The sequence below is a fragment of the Leptinotarsa decemlineata genome, unplaced genomic scaffold (genome assembly GCF_025532065.1).
Source record: "Leptinotarsa decemlineata unplaced genomic scaffold, Ldec_3_MD MMD2_P_RNA_scaffold_2, whole genome shotgun sequence".
Lineage (NCBI taxonomy): Eukaryota > Metazoa > Arthropoda > Insecta > Coleoptera > Chrysomelidae > Leptinotarsa > Leptinotarsa decemlineata.
Genome location: NW_027412529.1, coordinates 21,878,953 through 21,891,223, shown reverse-complemented (window position 1 = coordinate 21,891,223; position 12,271 = coordinate 21,878,953). Strand labels below are relative to the sequence as shown.

The following is a 12,271-nucleotide window of genomic DNA, read 5'->3' as shown; positions in this document are numbered from 1 at the left end:
GTGTTTTCATTAGGAAAAAAAAGACGAAAAGTGTTCACAGTGCGTAGCTCAGAAAAGATCGATGTCATGAGCAAAGGTGTTTTGTCTTCCAAAATTTGGAATGGGTTTTGTGATACGGAAATGAAAAGCTGGGATTCATCCTGCGATGTCATTGGTTTGAAATTCGCTGTTATTGTAGGTTGTTTATAGAGAAGTTTAATTAGAATGAGTTCTGCCGTAACCAGATACGTCATATGAACAATAATTCACTAGTTTACAACCAATTCACGACTGTAATGCCAAATGCAGTTCTTTGTTAATTTTTGGTCCCTAAACGCGAAAATGATAGTGAAAATTTCCTAACACGTAAGATTTTTGGGTTATGATTTCTTTCACAAAACTTTAATGAACACGACATTTCAAATTTGTTTTTCCCTAAATTGGGGAAATTGCTTAAAATCTGGCAACATAGCGGCTCTGCCTAGTATTCGAATCTGCTTCCGCCGTATATGAGAATTATGACACCACTTTTTGAACTTCCGATACTGGAAGTTTCCAGAAAATATCAGAGATACGGAACCGCTATAAAAGTAGCAGGTTGACAATCAGATCATCAATATTGGTTTAATGCGAGTAGTGGTGAGTTAGTATTACTGAAGCGAGGTGAGCAAACACGCGAATATTAAGAGTATTATATTAGTGTTATCTTTGTGACTCCTGTAAACGCAGTATCACATATTACGCAACAGTACAAAAATGCCCAAAGAACAGAAACGTGGCTGCATTAATCCCGCAGATAATTCCTATATACGTGGTCAGTTTACTCCTGAATCACAGAAACAGCCAATCAATCAAATGGCCAATGTAGCTTACCATAAGTATTATGGATGTGTTGTTGGTGATCAAGATCGGGTTTGGGCTCCTCAAGTATATTGCCAAACCTGTGCAGCAAATCTAAGTAACTGGTTAAATAGCGTGTCAGAAAAAGACGGTCCTAACTTTCCCGAGATTGAAGAAAGAACACCCCATTTAATCGAACAACCTGAATTAAATGACCTAGCTCGGGACCTCCACTTTTCCAAAGAGAATGTTGAACTTTTAGGGTCTAGATTACAACAATGGAATGGAACCAAAGTTACAATATTTGGGAAACGTAACCATGAGCTATCCCGTTTTTTATTATGCAGGATAAAATGTGTGTTTGTGTAAACCCAAATGATGTAATGGAAAAATTAGGATTTGCACATAACCCGGACGAATGACGTTTATTTATAGATTCGTCTAAAACAAGTTTAAAAGCCGTTTTGCTCTATAATAGTAACAAAAGACCACCCATTCATCTTGCACATGCAGTTGACATAAAGGAAACACGAAAGTATGTCACTTATTGTATCAAAATGCAATAAGTAAGTGGCAAATATGTGGTGACCTAGGAGTCATAGGACTATTACTAGGTCTTCAGGGCATATTTACGAAGTTTTGCTGTTATCTTTGCCTTTACAACAGTAGGGCAACACAGAGCCATTATCAAGTAAAAGAATGGCCTTCAAGAGATAAATATATTCCAAGTCAAGCTAACGTGAAGAATATGCCTCTTGGTGATCTCAAATACGTTTTGTTACCTCCATTACACATTTAACTGGGGTTAATTAAAACTGTTATTAAAGCATTAGACAAAAAAGGTGATGCGTTTAAATATCTTAAATACGTTTTTCCAAAATTAAGTGATGCAAAGCTCTAGGAAGGTATATTTGTTGAACCACAAATTAGAAAACTATTAAGTGATCAACAGTTTGATCAAAAATTAAGTAATGTTGAATTAACTGCGTGGAGTTCTTTTAAAAGAATTGTTTCGGAGTTTTTAGGGAACAAGAAAGTAGAAAATTACGAAACACTTGTAGAAGAACTACTTGAAAACTACTGCAGAATGGGATGTCGCATGTCTCTCAAAATCCATATTTTGCACTCCCATTTGAATTTTTTCTCAGAAAATTTGGGTGCTGTCAGTGACAAACAAGGGGAAAGTTTCCACCAAGACATACTGACAATGGAGCAACGTTACCAAGGCAGATGGGATGCAACAATGATGGGGAACTGTTGTTAGTTCCTTATGAGGGAAAACGATGAAACATATAAACGAAAGTCAATATTTGCAAACAGATTTTGCACAAAAGACTTCATTTGAATATTTTTTCATATGTATTGTGAATAAAGTCTGTTATCCTCGAAATATATTGTTTTTTTATTGTTTTGATCTTATATTTCCCTATAATATGTGAAAAATTTTGTATAAAATAAAAATAACTAAAACTCAAAATCTTTACGTGATGGAAATTTTTAATGTTGAAGTTGCAGTTAGAATGCTTTCAACTCTCATGTATAGTCATCATAATATTAGTTGCATTTTTTTTTTTGTTGGCTAGTGATAACCGTTAAAATGCGAAAGTCCTACCTAGCAACCTTAGATTCTCAAAATAACCAAGGATGTGGGACCGCAAGTTCACTGAAGAATCGATCTTTCATAAGTTATGAACCCGAATTCGCTGATCAAGGTTAGCCCAGGAGAATAGAATTTACAATAGTTATTCCAAACAAGTTATGCGTTGAATCGACAAAACAAATATTATAAATATAAGTCAAATGCTGATATCGAAATGATTTTTTGTTAGTATCTTCATATATTGAAACTCGACAGTTCACTCCTCAATCATCTTCTGCAAACTCATTTCCCAAACAACCAATCAATATTCAGTCACGACTCGTCCACATAAATTTCACACTAGATAGACAATTATTTGCTCCTCCTCCCAATGTTTTCATACCAACAGGAAGGACACCTACAAATCAAACCGAACCAATAGCTATTGCACCAGAAACACATTCCATAGGCAGTCAAGTAACCCCCATGAAAAAGTTATACCATCTGATCCTCGAAATTTCACTTCTCAGAAATTCTATCAAATTGACGGATACCTCTCTGAACTCCTAAAGACTACCAATAGCTCAAACGATTTTGATAATATCCCCGACAGCAATATTTGGAAATTCACAATTACTCAGATGAACCAATTTCGATAACTTTCAACGGACCCGTAAAAGCTCATCCTTTTTTCAAATAATCACAAAACAAAACTCCAATCTATTCCATTCCAATAATTTTAGAACAGACTCTGTTCCGGAAAAATTATAATAAAATGTAGTAGCTGCGATGACTTGAATAGCAATGCAAGTCTTGAAGAACATATATTCAACTTAAAACTCATCTTCAGAAAATTGCCTGATTTTCAATTGAAACTTCAAATCGATGAATGCGAATTTCGTAAAAAAAAGTTGAGTTCTTTGGCCACGTCATAACCCCTGAAGAAGTGAGACCCAATCTTCGAAAAATTGAACCATTTAAAAAATTCCCAATCGCCCGATGTGCTGAAGATATAAAAAACATTGTAAAAAAACCCTTACATAACTAGAAAAATCTAAAAATTATCTGGTCTTTCATTGGACAATGAACCTGATGATGCCATTGCTTCGTCTAGTCATACTCCTAATGATGTTCAGCATAGCGAACATTTTGTCGAAATTTTCTCAATTTTCAATCAACTGAAAACTTCACGATTCTTTCATATTGAGATAGCTGATCATGTTGATGGTTATCAAATGGTCAAGTACAACCTTCGACACTAACAATCTTAAGACAGCTCCGGCTCATTTCTGGAAGGAAGACGCTGAAATTCACCTCCCTCAGACACTTCTATCAAATCTACTCAAATAAGCTGAATACCTCATTTCAGAAGTAGAAAACAAAATCGATAATATTGAACCCCAAACACGGTTTAAACATTGTTTGTTAAATTTGGTGGGAAATATTTCCGAATGGCTATTCCAGACCTCTAGCGGAACCTAAACTATACTTTTGAGGAAATTACCACACAGATATTACTCTCAAAAAAGTACAATAACCATAATGATAATAACTTTATTCACTACAATTTTTAAACCGATGATGAGTACATGGTGGAAGTGAATAAGGAAAACGTTTTTGGCTTTCTACTACTCCATCTTGATACAAAATATGTCGGAATCTTCCAAAGAAAGGAAGGAAGTAATCAATTTTAAAATAAGTAACTCTATACATGGATGTGTGATTACTTCCTTCCTTTCTTTGGAAGACTCCCACATTTTTTTTGTATCAAGATGGAGTAGTAGAAAGCCAAAAACTTTCTTTCCCAAAAATTAGTCCCTGTGCGATAAGTGCAAGCTCTTGTTTCCTGGAGAAGAGTATAACATTTGAGAAAAATGAACTATAAGATATAAAATGTTAGATGTTAAAAGTAAGAATTTGACGTAAATATATATGTATGTGAATATGTAAGATATTGAATATACAATGTGAAATTTAGAATATAAGAATATTAACTATAGTAAATAATAATACAAATATATGAACGATGAACAATGCCATAATGCAATACAATGAAAATGACAATAGACATCATACGATATGATACAGTGTGTATAAAATAGCTGAAAAAAATAGCTGCCGAGCTTTCGCTCGAAACAAATCTTTAACATGAGAATAACAACTTTTTGACATTGGACAATATGGAACACTTTTTTTATTTTTTTAATGTCATGGTGATTCATATTGTTTCAATATTACAGGATGTATTCAGATTTTTTTGTTAGTAAAAATTAATAAATTTTGCTAGGGCAGTCGATGTCTGTTTTTTTTATATTGTTTTCTTCAATTTTCATTTCAGCCATCTCCAGAAATTGACTTTTATTTGAATCTAGTTCGAAATGGAGAATTTCGATGGAGAAGTTCTAGAACATGTTGTGTTAGAGCACAAGAATTTCATTTTGAATTTTTACAATTACTTTTATGAAGAGCTATGCGGGTTTTCAAATTGTTTAATATTATAGAAAATACACACAATTCCTTCATGAATTACGATTTTTAATGTCACGGAATGTTTGATCTACTTATGTCATCGATGACATCGTAATGACATTCATTCACCTATTTGATTTAATCCCAGCCAAGAGGAATCTTATTTGAATTGAAGGGGTTATATTTTTAGGAGTGAGCAGATATTGATGCCAAAATTTTTAATATGGCTGTTCATAAAAAAATATTTTATGATGCAGATTCTAGAGGTCACACTGTATAAAAAATATACAAATCTTTCAGGTACTTATCTAATCGAGAGCGCAAACTCTTCAAAGAAAATTGGTCTACTTGCTGAAACTCCACCTTAGCAAAATTTATTATTTCGATATCTGCTGCATCTCCCCAACAACAATTAGGATAAAAAGCTCATCATCTATTAATCGAAACTGTGTTCATAGAATTTGTAATGTAGAGATGGGTATCTTCGAGATACTCATCTCTATTGACGCAGAAGCCAAATTCGAGTTATATCAATTCGTTGAAAATGGTATGCTCATCAAAATATCAATTCGAAGTCGGGAGGCAGCAAATTCTGAATAATCCAGGAAAAATATTTAACAGTATCATTGGAAAATATATACAAACATTGAGATCTTTTCCAAGTATATTAATATGTATTCGATTTTTCAATGAGTATATGTTCATATTCATGTGTGATGGTCTTATGACTTATCTGGAAATTTGTAAGGAACAGATTGTTCGAACAAGAAGTATCAGAATATCAATTTCATTAATTTTTCACAATTTTAAAACACAAACAATTTTTGACATTCATAATAATTTGGATTTCACATTCGACTAATGGCTGTATAGTTTTTTGACAACAGTTATCACTAAAAACTAGAAATATCTCTGAGAGATATGTGGAGAAATAGATCAGTTGCAGGATAATCGACTTCCATACAAATAATTGATAACGAAATAATGCGAAAGGGTACTTGTAAATTCATGGAGAAATATTGTTATTCGAGAAAGTTCTTCCGCAGAAATTTTCAAAATGAAACCACTCCCACTGACTTCCATCGTTGGTATAATAAAACCATTTTTCTCACCAGCTAAAATTCTGTCGTGATTCATATTTGACTTGAAAAAGTAATTTTTGAAAATATTTAATTTATCATACCTTCACTCTCAATGTATCTTCACGAAAACATGCCTCCATTTTGGTTTTATGTGAAGAATCTCGTTGTTCGATTTGATCCATAACGCCAAACATGAGGCTCCATAACTTACTGTCTAGTTGAATATTACACAAGAAACTAAAACAAAAATCGTGCCATCGAACATCTTTTTGCCATAATTTACCCCGACACCAGCTAACCCATAACGCCCGCACCCGTTCACCACACTTTTCACATGACCTGAAATTCAGATTCGTAGAAAATCGTTCGTATTCGTGATCCAGTATTCCTGCAGAGAGACGCCGCAGGAGTTGGCTGAATGTTTCATGTTACCAGGAATTTCGTCCTGAAATGACCATACTAGACATTGCCGAATGCGCAGAGTTGATAATATTCAATAATGCTAGAGTATGTACGAATTTAATATAACGTTTTTTTTAACTGATACCACTATTACTATCTCGGAAAGGGTAGGTCCCACAAGAACGGTTAAATGAAACAAATGTTGTCTTTTTAGGGATGCATAGATATTTGCAAAAAACTGAAAATGACAGATTTTGTTTTCTGCTCTACCGACTCCATTTTCAATTTTTTGCTTTATTTCATGTTTTTCATAATATGGTTCAATCCATTTTTCAATGCGACTTTTCATTCATTGAAATCCATCATCAATAATTTTTTTCAAACGTAATCATTGTAATTACGAATTCATTCAAGAAATACTTCATCAAAATTCCATCATTTGAGTCTTTTCAAATGGGAAATCAAATTTCTAATATCTAATGTTCTAACCACATTGAAAAAGAAACCGTTGCGACAAATATAAATCGTAGAAAATGAACATCATAACGGAATGCGCCACGTTACATTTTATAAATTACCGTCTCACGCGATATCGCATTGAATGTTCAAATTGTCTTCCATTATTTATTGAACAAATACTTGCACTAAAAATAGTGTACCGGTGGCAGTTCTCTAACATTTGTCAATTGATAGCCATACAGGCTCTCCAGATTGAATCTTTCAATTCCTTAATATTTGCAAACGTTTTTCTGAATACTTCACACCGCCACAACGAAAAATCTAGTAGAGAAAGGTCCGGTGAACGTGGTGGCCATTCAATAGGACTACTATATTATATCCATCTTCCTGGTATAGGTGTCTTGAGGAAATCTCTGCACATTCTCCTGCGATGTGGTGAAGCTCCGTCGTGTTGAAAATACTCATATTTTATTATTAGGCTAAGAGGCAAATCTTCTAGAAACTCAATTGTAGTCCCTGATAAGAAGTCCAAGTATAATTCTCCGGTCAGAGATATTTCAAAAAAGTGATAAGGCTTGGATTTATATTTATTTAAAATGTTCGGTACAGACGTAGTGGATATGGTCGAATTATGAGCAATCTTCTTCAGGGATACTTCTTTGTTCTCAATTTTTTTAAACATTTTCTTGGAGGGTTCTTCAAAAGATCCCGAATATCTTAAACTATTTTCGATGCTTTGAAAATATCTACGATTAGGTTGTCTTCGTTCAGGATACAATTTCTGCTTCATTACCAGAGATTTGGTAGCATTTCTCAAACATCTCGAATGAATAAAAACCGTATCCACTTTTTCGTCATTGGAAAAATTCATGTTTTTTCCTTAAAATCGGTTACTGAATTGAATAACTGTTTTATTTTGTGTTTGACAATTAATTTTATATTCACATTCATGTATTTCGTGGCTTACTTCAAAAAAAAAGAAACTACCGCTTTTGTTTCTCCTGAACTATGACTTTATGATACACTATTTTTCATTAGTTAATTATTGTATATATATATATATACAATCAAAGAGTACTTATCTATTTATTTTATATATATATATATATATATATATATATATATATATATATATATATATATATATATATATATATATATATATACAGGCCGTTTCTTTTATCATGTAGTAACATTGTTATATTCTAAACCGTAACAGATAGGAAGACGATTAAACGGGAAAAATGGTAACTGTCATCGGAAACAATACAATGGTCGAAGAAAATTTACGGGGACTCTCGCCCTTCTCGAGTTATACGGGGAAAACCAAAAATGCTGTTTTTAGTTTTTATCGAATGGAACTGTTATTTCGGAGAATATCAAAAAATGGAAAAAAATGTTATTGTATTCGAAGTCTATGATGATGTAATAGAAAATATTCGATATACCGTTTCGTGTCAACATGACCACAATCAACTTTTTTTAATACGGATCTGTCTTTTTTATTACAGATATTGATAAAGCAATTCATTCACAAGCCAAGGGTATATCACATTTGCTATTTTTATAACGTTTCGTTTGAAATAACTACCATCATCAGTCACAATAATTTTATATTACGGTCCTGTCGTTACTTCTCATGTAAATTGTTTCGATTTCTTATAAATTTCAAACAACCCAGTAAATTCTACAAGTAGGTACCCTAACATAATGAAAATTCGTACTTTCTTGTTTGGTAAATTTTTGTATTGCCTTAATCCTTCTTTCAAGGCTTATTTCTCCCTAATCTATTAAAATTCGTGATATTTTTATAAGTATCAATCCTAGCCATATTCCTTGCCAAAAGAGGATTTCTATTTGGTTTTGCATAACTAAATAGCATATCAGTCCTTTCATCATTTGATTACATCTTTGATATATTCATGAACGTCCTTCAGTTCTCTACAGATATCAACAACGCATTCATTTTTCCTGGCATAGAAACCAAGCAAAACCTACGCGTTTAAGATGGTAAATGAATTGGAATGCTATTTGATCATACCAAATTATACAACAATCGAATTTTGACTAAAAACTGATATTTTCGTTAGTTATAACTCGAGAAGGGCGAGAGTCCCCGTAAATTTTCTTCGACTATTATATTGTTCCCGATGACAGTTACCTTTTTTTCCATTTAATCGTCCTAATTTTATGAATAGAAACATTTGGGTAACTACAAATTTTCAAGGGACATTTGGAAATTATGTCTTGGTATAAATACAAAGATTATTCGTCTCTTTTTTTAAAGACAACCCCGATAGAAAACTATTTGAATTTTAGTGAATAGAAATATTTAGGATCACCGATAGAAGAACTCTGTTTGGATTTCAGTAACATTCGAAAATTCGAGCTCTTAATAAAAAAATTATAGAATATTGATGATGTGTTTTTGGAAAAAACGTCGAGGAATACATATGTTGTGATATATCAATGAATTTGTAGTTGCAATGACTATCAAAATGTATAAAAATTATACAGGTCCAAATTTAAAAAAATATATTAATGATGGATTTCATTAAACGAAACGTTTATCTATTATCAATTTCCACTTGGATGAAGTAGGTAAGCTGGATTTCGTTCTCGGAATATTCAGTATGACATTTCATTTTGATGTCGAACTCAAGAAAATACCAGATTTTCAGCCTAAAGTACCATATGGCTTTCTGTGGCTTCTTCTATACAGGGTGTAACTGAATAAGTGTAAAACATTTAAGGAGGTGATTCCTCATCGAAAAAAAGATAGGATATTTCATATAAAGAAACTTCATTGGAGTATTCCTTGTTAAGATACAGCCCTTTAAAGGGGGTACGTAAAATTTGTATAACAATTTTTTTCACAAGCACTGAAAAAGTTACAATATTGAAATCAACCTGACGTTTTGTACTACCAAAAAGACACTTAGCCAGTGATTTTTTTGGTTTACCCCATGGTTGTAAGGGGTGGAAAACGCAACCCCTAAAATTTATTTCCAATGTAACTTTTTGTCTTATTATTTGTTTACCATTTAAAAATTTATTTCCGATAGCCTGTTTCATTCTTAACAAAAAATGTATCTTGGGTTTTTTGCCCAAAATAAACCAGTTCGCAGCAAAAAATTATTTTACGAACAACTTCAGAGATACATCATCATAAATGCGAACTGGATTTATTGTTATTTTGTAGTTAGTACCTGCATTAAACGATTGAAGGGTAATAAACAAAACTAATTCATTAATAACAAAACACACAATCATAGTAAATGTTCAATATGTCTACCTTCAGACATTACGCATGCGTCTAGACGTCGGCGCATTGAGCCACGTATTTGCTCAAATATTCCTGGAGTCTCTCTGATTACCATGCACGCATCGATGATGCGGTTTCTTAAGTCCTCTACATCGCGAACAGGAGTATGATAAACCAAATGCTATAAATGGCCCCAAATAGAGAAATCGAGAGGATTGAGATCCAGGGATCGAACGGGCCGGTTCTGTGGTCCTCCTCGACCTATCCACTGATTTGCATATGTTTCAGTTAAATGCTGACGTGCTACTTAACTGAAATGGGCGGGAGCCCCATCATGCCCCATCATGCATAAAAAACATATCCCTTCTGACGCCCAAAGGAACTTCCTCCAGCAGTACTGGATGCACTTCTCTTAAAAATTGAACGTATGCCTCACCATTTAATCGAGGAGGTAGAAAATGAGGGCCAATTAAATCATCCCCAATAACTCCGAGCCACACGTTAAGAGAAAACTGTTCTTGATGATTAGTTTCGACAATAGCGTGAGGGTTTTCATCAGCCCATATGTGGTAATTATGAACATTAATAATCTTGTCCCGAGAAAAACTACATTCGTCTGTGAATTCTATCGTCTTCAGAAAGTCACAATTTCTTCTAATCATTTCCAGCATCCAGTTGCAAAATTCAAGACGGTTCGGAAAGTCTCGCGGTAACAGTGTCTGTACTCGTTGCAGATGGTAAGGGTATAAGAGTTGTTCCTTTAAAATTCGAAATACCGTCATATGATCAACATTTAGCTGGAAAGCAATCTTTCTAGTACTGATAGTAGGTTGTTCTTAGATCAAATTAAGTACTGCTTCCTCAAGCTGAGATGTTCGTACTTTTCGATGGCGACCATAATCCTGCGTTTTTTTGTCGAATGAACCATATTCTCGTAATCGTTGATGAAGTCGAACAAAAATTTTATGTGACGGATGCTGCCGTTGAGGATACATTTCAGCATATCTTGTAGAAGCTTCTAACCCATTCCCCTGCGACAGACCGTTTCCTCATTTGTGTATGCCATTTCAATAACAAGTGAATTATTAAAGTAATAAATCAAGAACAGAACAACAACACACAATTAGTATTAATTCAATTTCGAAAATTCACAAACTGACAGCGTCATACCAATTTAATTGTCACTATCGCTAATAGCGACCTACTAGATAGATTAGTTTTGTATTTTCGCATTTATGACGATTTATCTCTGTAGTTGTTCGTAAAATAATTTTTTGCTGCGAACTGGTTTATTTTGGGCAAAAAAACCCAGTAGACATTTTTTGTTTAGAATGAAACAGGCTATCGAAAATAAGTTTTTAAATGGTAAACGAATAATAAAACAAAAAGTTACATTGGAAATAAATATTAGGGGTTGCGTTTTCCACTCCTCACAACCATGGGGTAAACCAAATAAATTTCTGGCTGAGTATCTTTTTGATAGTACAAAACGTCAGGTTAATTTCAATATTGTAACTTTTTAGTGCTTGTGAAAAAAATTGTTGTACAAATTTTATGTACCCCCTTTAAGGGGATGTATCTTAACAAGGGATGCTCCAGTGAAATTTCTTTATATAAAACATCCTATCTTTTTTTCGATGAGGAATCACCTCCTCAAATTTTTTACACTTATTTAGTTACACCCTGCATGAATCATCTAATTTCATATGATGTTAAAGAGAAGAAATATTAGTGTGATTGAATTGATTCGAATTTAAGATATGTACAAAAATTTTCAAAAATTGTAAAATGAATGTAATGTTACCTTCATGGAATAATTGCAAACCGTTTCAATATAGACTTTTGCAGAATTTTTTTTCTAGTTTGCCATTGGGTTTCAAATAGTGTCGGCTAGAAAGAAAATATCAGTGCATTATCTGTCAATTCGTTATGATTATTATGATTATCCATTAGTTTCTGCCTGCACCGCTCACATTGTTTCAAAAAATCGATCGCAGTAAATCTAATGACCTACTTAATACCTCCAAATAAGTATAAAGATAATGTTTTGTCTGTTCAGGCGATATGGGAAACAGGGCACTGCAAGCCTGTTATTAGAATTCAATGATTTTTCTCAACTACCAAGAAATCTGAATAATTATCGGAAACTACTATTGGAAAGAGTATAAAGAACTGTAATCATGACGGAATAATTTG

At 33.3% G+C, this 12,271-nt stretch overlaps 1 protein-coding gene across 21 annotated transcripts in view; it reads right to left on the bottom strand.

Moving 5' to 3' along the window:
- LOC111511127 (calcium voltage-gated channel subunit cacophony) overlaps positions 1 to 6,291 on the bottom strand; it is a 230,891-nt gene extending 224,600 nt beyond the window's left edge. For 19 of the 21 annotated variants that reach the window (XM_074185558.1, XM_074185571.1, XM_074185596.1 and 16 more), the window contains exon 1: positions 6,051 to 6,291. The gene's annotated coding sequence lies outside the window, so the exon portion shown is untranslated. The remainder of the gene's footprint in view (positions 1 to 6,050) is intronic. The other 2 variants (XM_074185650.1, XM_074185654.1) reach the window with 1 other exon arrangement.
- Positions 6,292 to 12,271: the final 5,980 nt, after the last annotated feature.